At 35.8% G+C, this 8489-nt stretch overlaps 1 long non-coding RNA gene across 7 annotated transcripts; it reads right to left on the reverse strand.

The window, feature by feature from the left end:
• Positions 1–2054: 2054 nt before the first annotated feature.
• LOC113358858 lies at positions 2055–7180 on the reverse strand. Of its 7 annotated transcripts, none has more exons than XR_003364790.1 (12): positions 6853–7180; positions 6234–6590; positions 6058–6134; positions 5918–5968; positions 5727–5835; positions 5348–5448; positions 4962–5080; positions 4651–4804; positions 4519–4573; positions 4329–4399; positions 2564–2660; positions 2055–2387 (listed from the first exon to the last, which is right to left on the reverse strand). It is a non-coding gene; the product is annotated as an uncharacterized LOC113358858 (long non-coding RNA). The 7 variants fall into 7 exon arrangements; XR_003364787.1 differs by having other exon boundaries at positions 4956–5080; XR_003364788.1 differs by having other exon boundaries at positions 4962–5448.
• Between the last annotated feature and the right edge of the window lie 1309 nt (positions 7181–8489).

Here is an 8489-nt window from a genome sequence, read left to right on the forward strand (position 1 = left end):
TTTTGGTATTCCACATTTTATCAAAATTGTTCGTGTTTAATTATAAGCTACTACGGACATTCGAATCCGCAGTCAGTCCTAAATGGCAAAACAGTACAGCTCAAATCTACTGTCAAGAACATCTCTGACACCTCATAGGTAGGGTAAATGCATAGTTCGAGCATTTTTACCTTATTCCAAGTGTATCCCCATCATATGGGACATCAACAAATATGGCGAACATTTTCACCTGTCCAGGCATGTGAAAATGTACACGTATCAACTCTGCGCACATCTTGAATAGTAGGATTGGCCCCCTGCGCGAATTCAAGATAGCAGAAAAACTCAACTTCTCATTCCATGCGCGAGTAAAATGTTGCAAGGAATTGCACTCTTGCGCGAGCATTGAGCATCATGACACCACTACCTACTGTGGGCATAATTATTTATCACCTCAGCCATTTGGGGGCGAGATACGTAACACTCCAGCGCAATCATTACATTCCTGGGGGAGAGTTGCATAACACTCCGAACAACGTGCTTGGGGGCGAGTTATGCAACCCTCCAGAGTGATGTAAATACAATTGCCATTAGAATTGAGAAGCCGAACTTCTTAACCCATAACTAATTATGGATTAAGAGGGGGCGATGTTTGTCCCTAATATTTTACACTAGAAATGGGCTTACTAAGACCTATTGTGCTTCCTTTATTAGCCCAAGTATGGCTCACTAGACCTCCCAAGCACTATACATAGAAGCCCATGGTCCCGGTTTGTTTAGGCCCCATTCTGTTACTCTGCAGGATATCTTCAGCCCAGCCCAGCCGAGCCGAGCCAAGTCAGCTAGCCGAGCCAACTCGCCAGCTGAGTCGAGCCAAGCTGTTGGATGTTACAGCCCCAATCATTTGGCCTGTGGATATTTCCTCCTCACTGCGTGGGCTTAGCCTTTTTCACCTATTTTCTTGGGCTTGGTCAATTACTTTCTATGGTGGCCTAATTCCATAACTCTAGGGGAAGTTTTCTAGAAAAATCTAGAAGGGTTGTTGGCCATGTCACGTTGGGAATGTGTCGGAATGTTCCAGGAGGCAAGCAGGGAAAATTATTACAGGGAGTCAATGCGGGGAAAATTATTATAGGGAGGCATGCAGAGAAAGTTATTATAGGGAGGCGGGGAATTAATACAATTTATACTCACCTCAAAATTAGGTTAAGAGCCTAACTCGTACCATATAAATCCCGGGGTTCACAACCCAAAAAGGTAAGCAATCTTCACCACAAAAACTCCTGTGAAAAACTCTAGCTAACTTAAGCATCGAAGGATTTTTTGCAGGTACCCCTAACACTTTTCAGGTGGAGAAAAAGGCAGCGGTTCAATCATCAACTAATCACCATCAAATTCGTGTTTGAGGTAGATATAAATTTTACGATCCAAACACTATTCGCTCTTTATCTGTTTCAAAAATCCTCATTTAAATTGAGTGACCAAGAATCTCTTATTATCCTCAAAACTATTGAGACAAACAAAAAATGGCTACAGATAATAGTGTTGGAATTCGTGGATCAACAGAGGAGTGAAAGAGATCAAACATAAAACTAACAAAAGAATTACATTGATTAAAAACTTTCTACATACTTCATCAACATTAGATGGTGCCTTTTATAGGCTACAAATTGCAAATCCAACTAAACCATTAACATTGATACGTGCAAAACGCACTTCCACAATACTAGGACTTCCATAATACCAGGACACACTACCTGGTTTGATTTTCACACGTCTTTACGAGACCATACTCGTTCAACAATAACTCCTAAATATTAGGTTTAAGGTAAGCCTTGTTTGGATTACAAATCCAACAAGTAGATATCTATTTTTTTGATTGGAAGAGAAGAATATACAAACGCTAATTAAAAAACCCATATGACAATGCTAAACTACTATAGTTGTAAATAGCAGTCCCTAGATAACCTTATCAAGAGTTAATAGGTCCCCCGGACTCTCAAGCACAAAATCCCAAGCCCCGATGCAGAAAAGTAACACAAAAGATGTGTTCACTGTCCAAAAAATACCATGAGTAACACTCTACGTGTGAACTGATGCTTGTTTTTCTTATTATTATTTTCCGTTTGTTATTCTCTTTCATTATACAAACATTTACTTAAGTTGGTGTCAGTTCACCACTTTTAAATATCATGGTACAATGTAGAAGATAAGTCTCATTGTTTATGTTCACACAACAAGGGATGACCAACTAATCCTCATATATTCAATGAATTATACAAGAAACTACAGAAAATATAGAACTGCCCAGTAGAATGCATTGTAGTCAAAGTGAGTAATCCATAGACTTACTTGTTATGATTTCTTCCTTCAAAGAGGTTCATAAAAATAAGAATATCCACTACTTCCTGCAAACGAAAATCTGTGTAATTAGTTTTTGGGATAACTTACACAAGTAAGAGTAATAAATATCGAACAATGTCTAGCTAACCCAGCAGAAATCGATACAAGTTTATCAAGGTCTTTCTGAAACGGTAATTCAATAATTTTAAGCAACCAACTATGCAATCCATGAAATGTTTACCTTATCAACAGGAGGATCCGGCCTCCTATACAGCTTACTCAAGATCAGCACATCCATCTTGGTCAAAATGGCATACTTGAAGGTGCATGTAAGATATCTGCAACAGGCAGAATACATACTTCTCAGGTCTCACAATCTTTCACAATCATAATATCTGAAAGCAACAATATAGGATACTACTATCATATTAACTTTATCCATCTATTTTCTTTGAACGAAAGGTGACTATTCTACCATACGGCAGGTTAGACAAGACGGCAGTAGCATCATTCACTAGAGCCATTAGCCATCAACTGGACTACCATTACTAAACTACGTACACCAAGCATCACTATGAAAAACAAAAGAACATATTTAGTGTCTCCAATGAACAATGTATCTAGCCCTCAAGCATGTTTCGTGACTGACAGATACAATACCTCAAAAAATAAATGATGTTACTTCAGTAAAAGAAAACTATAGATCAGAAGCAAGAATGATGGCTAACTACAGATTCATGTTAAGCTCAAGGTAGTCAATATCGGTTGTACAGGCCGATATTAAAGGTTTTTATAGGATATCGGAAAAAATCTTTACGATACTGAAAATATCGGCGATACGAAGGAGAAACGATAAAAACGCGTGTATCGTCCTGTACGGACCGATATATCAGTTTCACTTGTACACTGATAATATAGGTTTCACTTGTACACTGATATATCACTAATGTATTTTGTCCTTTGATTATGATTTCTTGAACTTTTGGTTCAATAAAGTAACTCCATTAATTTTGCTAACTTCATATATGATTATGGTGGATGTAATTACTGTAAATGTAATGTTGAAGGGATAACAGACATTCAATGCCTGGTTTTGTTGTTGATAGTATAAGTCTCTAATCAACGACCTCTTATTTTGTAAGGTTGAAGTATGTTTACTACAATTATTTATTTTCTATTATGGTTATATCAATATTTTTTTGTCTGATAAATAATAAATATTAAAAAAAAATCATAATGATGCATCGCCTATAAAAATAGATATTATCATTTGTATAGGTGTATATAGGACCCGACCGATACGATACACGATATTAACTACCTTGGTTAAGCTCTACTCCTCTTACATACCCTATTAAAAACACTCAGAACATCACTGCCGTTGCAAGAGTGACCTATTTGATCAATACAACAGAACTTTTGCAAGAAAAGGTTGGCCGAGTTCAAATAACACGAAGAAAATCGGTTTTATATAATGAAATAACAGGAAAAATATCGAACTACAGAGTTAAAATCTATAACAACAAGTTAACTTCTGCATAAAAAAAACAAACAATCTTACAGTCTTGACTCAAAATAAGACTTGAAAGAAAAAGCTTCAACTCAAGAACCAATGTACATGAATGCGAACTTGTACATATATGTAATGTTTTTTTCTACTAGTAACATGAATTACAGAGATTAAGACTAAATCATTTAACAAAAAAAATACTAATTTTTCTAAGGAACTGAAAAACTAAAAAAAGACTTTCAAAAGTGATTTCAATATTAAATATTTAATGTTGAAATATTTAATTTTTCACCTCAAGAAGAAAAATTCATAGTTGAAATGTTAACATACAACCAAGACTTATGCTTTAAAGGAGAAACGCTGAAACAGATGTTTCTTTATGTGGATTATGTGCTCTAAAAAATTACTATACCAAAAAGCGTCTAGTTCAACCAGCTTATAAGTTAATGCATTTCAATACAAACAATAATAGGAACAATTGAAACATATTACTTACCAAGTGGTTATCTTTGACAAGCTCACATTTTGATGCAACTCCATATCCATAGATATATCTGTCTCGCGTTTCTGGAATAAACCAAAAGATATTGACATCAAGACTAGAAAAAATACTTAATGAAGATGAAAACAGTACCAACATTACAACAACAAAAACAACTAATAGGTGGTTCACAACAAACCGGTACCTGATAGACATTGCACTTTTCAGGAGTTAAGCTCCAACTCTCAACGAACCAGTGCCTAATAAACATTGGACAATGGACAAAATTAAAAGTTACACAACAACGAAAAAGTGTACAGTTGCATAAATTTTATACCTTACTATAGTTGGATCATATAGGCTCCAACTCGTCAGTTGGAGTGGCAGCTTCAGATTCTTCCAGGATGGAAAATCGAGATGGACAGCGTCCCATTTTAGAAATGCTCAAAGATCCTTCTTATTGATACTTCCATTGGGATTTATCTCCACAGCTGCAACACAGTAAAGGAACTCTTCGATCGAATCAGTTTCTCAAGCCTGTTTACTAGGAAGCGGTAGCTAATAAAATATGAAAAAGCAAGTAATATAGATATAGAATACTGATAGAGCTTCAAAAATCAAGGTTTAAAGTCCAAGTCTTACCCTTACATTCAAAAGTGGGAAATAAAGAACTTCTTAGTATCTCATATTCGAAATGTTTGACAAGTGAGTTAACTTCGTCTACATTGGAGATACCGAAACATGATAAAACCCAAGCTTGATGTGAGCTGAAGGAAAGATGCTAACATTAATGCCTGCACTATTTTAATACAAACTTGGATGTTTTGCAACCCCAAGGTTTCAGCACTTAACAGTCTAATTGTCATTTAGAAGGCTCCCCGGCAACAACCAAAAAATACAACACCAAATAGTAACATTAATGACATGAAAGTGCAATACATATTACAAAAACAAGTACGACGATAAGTGTCAACTCTAATCAATGAAATTAACGTAATAAGACTTCAGCAATGACAACTACAAGTGAATACCACCTGTCACAGATACCCGGAGGTCTAAAAGAGGACGCAATTTTTCACTCAAATCATAGATGCCTTCAATAATCACGTTGCAGGAGCTAGGAACTTCAACTGTCCTGTAAGGTCATCCATGTTACAATGAACAACTTATCAGAGCCTTTCTGTATATAGGAGTTAAAATATAGCACAGATATGAGATTTTTTGATAGGCCATGGCATCTCCCTGTGTTTTTTTTACATGAATGCATACTTCTCATAAATTTGCAGTTGCACATAGTAACATTTGAAATCAATAATATACTTATCATATTAACTCTATCAATTTAATTTTTGCGGAAAAAAAAGAAGATAATTATTTCTAGTAGAGTGGGTAATCCCATCACCAAGTCCATACTTATATAACGAATCACCACCACCACCATCTCCATTAAAACACGCCGTACACCTGACTAATATTATCGCTGTAACCCCAAGAATGAGTAGTATGGAGTTGGTTAATCCTACTTTTAAAAGAAAAAGTAAGGGATTAGTAAATACAATTACTCTGCTAAAGATATATATAAATCGAGTACAAATCGAGCTTACCCCGGAGATGTTACGCTTGAGAACCCCCAAAATCCAATTCTTCTCGCTTCTCTGCTTTTGACTAATCTTGTCAACAATCACCGAGGTATGAAATGCGAGATTTCAACTTCTTGTACAGGCAATGGATTTAAAATGTATACCTATTACGTGGGCAGGAAATGGAAAACTCACATTACCGCCCCTTTGTATTTCAATTTAAGAAGTCCTCTTCTTTTCTCTGTTTATTGACAACAAATAATTAATCTCAAAAAAACAAAATCACAGCAAAACAAGGCAATAAATTGTAAATCAAAATATAAATGTAAAAAGTGCTCACTTTGTTCTTCTTTGATATCTCCACAGAAATCTTTCTTCGCTCATCCATAGAAACCCATTCTGCAGAACAAGAAGAAGAATGTGGAGGTGGTCTTCTTCTACTTCTGCTTATACTTGTACTTCCACTAGCACAATTCTTATTTATCCTCTCCTCCTTCCACCCTGTATTTGAATCTTCTAAATCAATGATTCCACCTTCTGTTTTTTATCCTAAACCCTTATTCTCATAAATTTCCCCCTTTCCTCTCATCTCTTCGCCTTAATTACACTGCTGAAATTCTCATTCTCCTGTTCCTCCTCCACGGCACCATCATACCCTTGGCAGGAACATTAGTTTCTCATTATCTTCCCTCTTCATCTGCAACAACAACAAGAACAAAGTTGATAAATAACCAATGCAAACACACACAGCCATATCAATAAACAAAAGACTAATTTCTTACAAAAAAGAATCTTGATTACTCAACTAAGAGTAAACCCTAATTCCCTGTGAAATCCAAAAATGAACCCTAAACACCCATCCATACTTCAATCAAGAACAAACCCCTCACAGATTATTCAATTTATACATCAATTACACACAACTCAGAGTTAACTTGAGAAACCCTAAATCAACTTACCATTTTTGCTGAGTTGAATCAACACTTGATTTAACAGCAGCACCATAAATCATCGGGATCCTCAACAGATCCATCATCCTTTCATGATTTCTTCACATCAAAAACAGACCTTAACCCTATCTCTCTCCCTGATACATCATCTCTCACCGAAAACCTAAAACTCCTACACGTCCTCCTTCGTAAATCAAAAATTACAGCATCACCTCTCAACATCTATACAGGTCCATTCTCTATTTTCCTATAATGATTTTCACTTCTCAGAATCGCCTCAGAATCGCCAGAGAGAAAAAAAAAAAGAGAAAATAGAGAAGAAGAAAAATGAGTGAATGGTCGAGAGAGAGGAGAGAAAAACCTAAGGATAAGGTGGGGGAGGAAACCTCCTCTAGTTCTTTTTGCCGTGGGTGCGGAAATCTGTCAAGTGAATGGCACACGCACAATACAGGTGTTACGTCCCAAAGTGTGACCAAGCGTGTGAATGGCACGCATGAAAAATAAATTGTAAGAAATAACTTGCATTTTTTCTCAAAACGGAGTTAGGGTGCAGAGAAATTAGGTCCGTGAATAACAGAGAAATTAGGTTAGAGATGAAGTTAGGGTTTGATTTTTCTTCATTGGAGAGACGTTAGGATTTGAGAAAGATTAGGGTTTTTAATTTGAAGATTTGAGAAAGACGAGAGGGTTTTTTTTCTTCGTTAGAGGATTTGATAGAGACGAGAGGATGAGCAAGTGATAAGGGAGAGAGAGAAGAAGATAGCGAAGACAAAGAAAATAAAAGGAAACGTTTAACATGTGAGTTTTGTCCATCAAAAAAATGGACGATTGACATTTGGTTTGATGTTCTTCTACGAGTAAAAAGAAAGTTTAACGGTTGAGTTTTGTCCATCCAAAACACATGGACGATTGACATTTGGTTTGATGTTTTCATACGGATTGAGGGGAGCATGTCTTTTGTGTTTTTTAAGAAAGTCACAAACCGTCAAACCAAAAAATACCACTTTCGTTATATAAGTTGACATATCCGAGGTTAATGATAATCGACTATCGATTTTGTAGGGTTAAAAACTTTTGCTTTGAATGTTCAAAATTCTAGACAAAAATCTAATGTGGATATTTTCGATCATACCATTTGAACAAGAATAATAACCACTTAATAACATCGATCTTGCTTCAGCTGACAGGTTCAGATATCACTACATATGGAATTGAGTTTCTCATTTCGATGAATAGAAGATGTAGAATATCATATTTTACCATTTCAGATTCAGATATAAATACAAATGGACTTGAGTTTCTCATTTAGAAGATTACTAGAGTTAAACCTGAGTTTCTGATTCAGATTAACAGAAGATGAAATATATCAGAATTGAACATCCCGGGTTCAAAGATTACTAGAGTAAGACTTGAGTTTCTGATTCGGATGAACTGAAGATGAAATATATCAGAATTGAACATCCCGAGTTCAAAGATTACTAGAGTTAGATTCTGAGTTTCTGATTCAGATGAATTGAGGATGAAATATATCAGAATTGAACATCCCGGGATCAAAGATTACTAGAGTATGAGTTTCTGATTCGGATGAACTGAAGATGAAATATATCAGAATTTAACATCCCGAGTTCAAAAATTACTAGAGTTAG

Source organism: Papaver somniferum, chromosome 3, assembly GCF_003573695.1.
Source record: "Papaver somniferum cultivar HN1 chromosome 3, ASM357369v1, whole genome shotgun sequence".
NCBI lineage: Eukaryota > Viridiplantae > Streptophyta > Magnoliopsida > Ranunculales > Papaveraceae > Papaver > Papaver somniferum.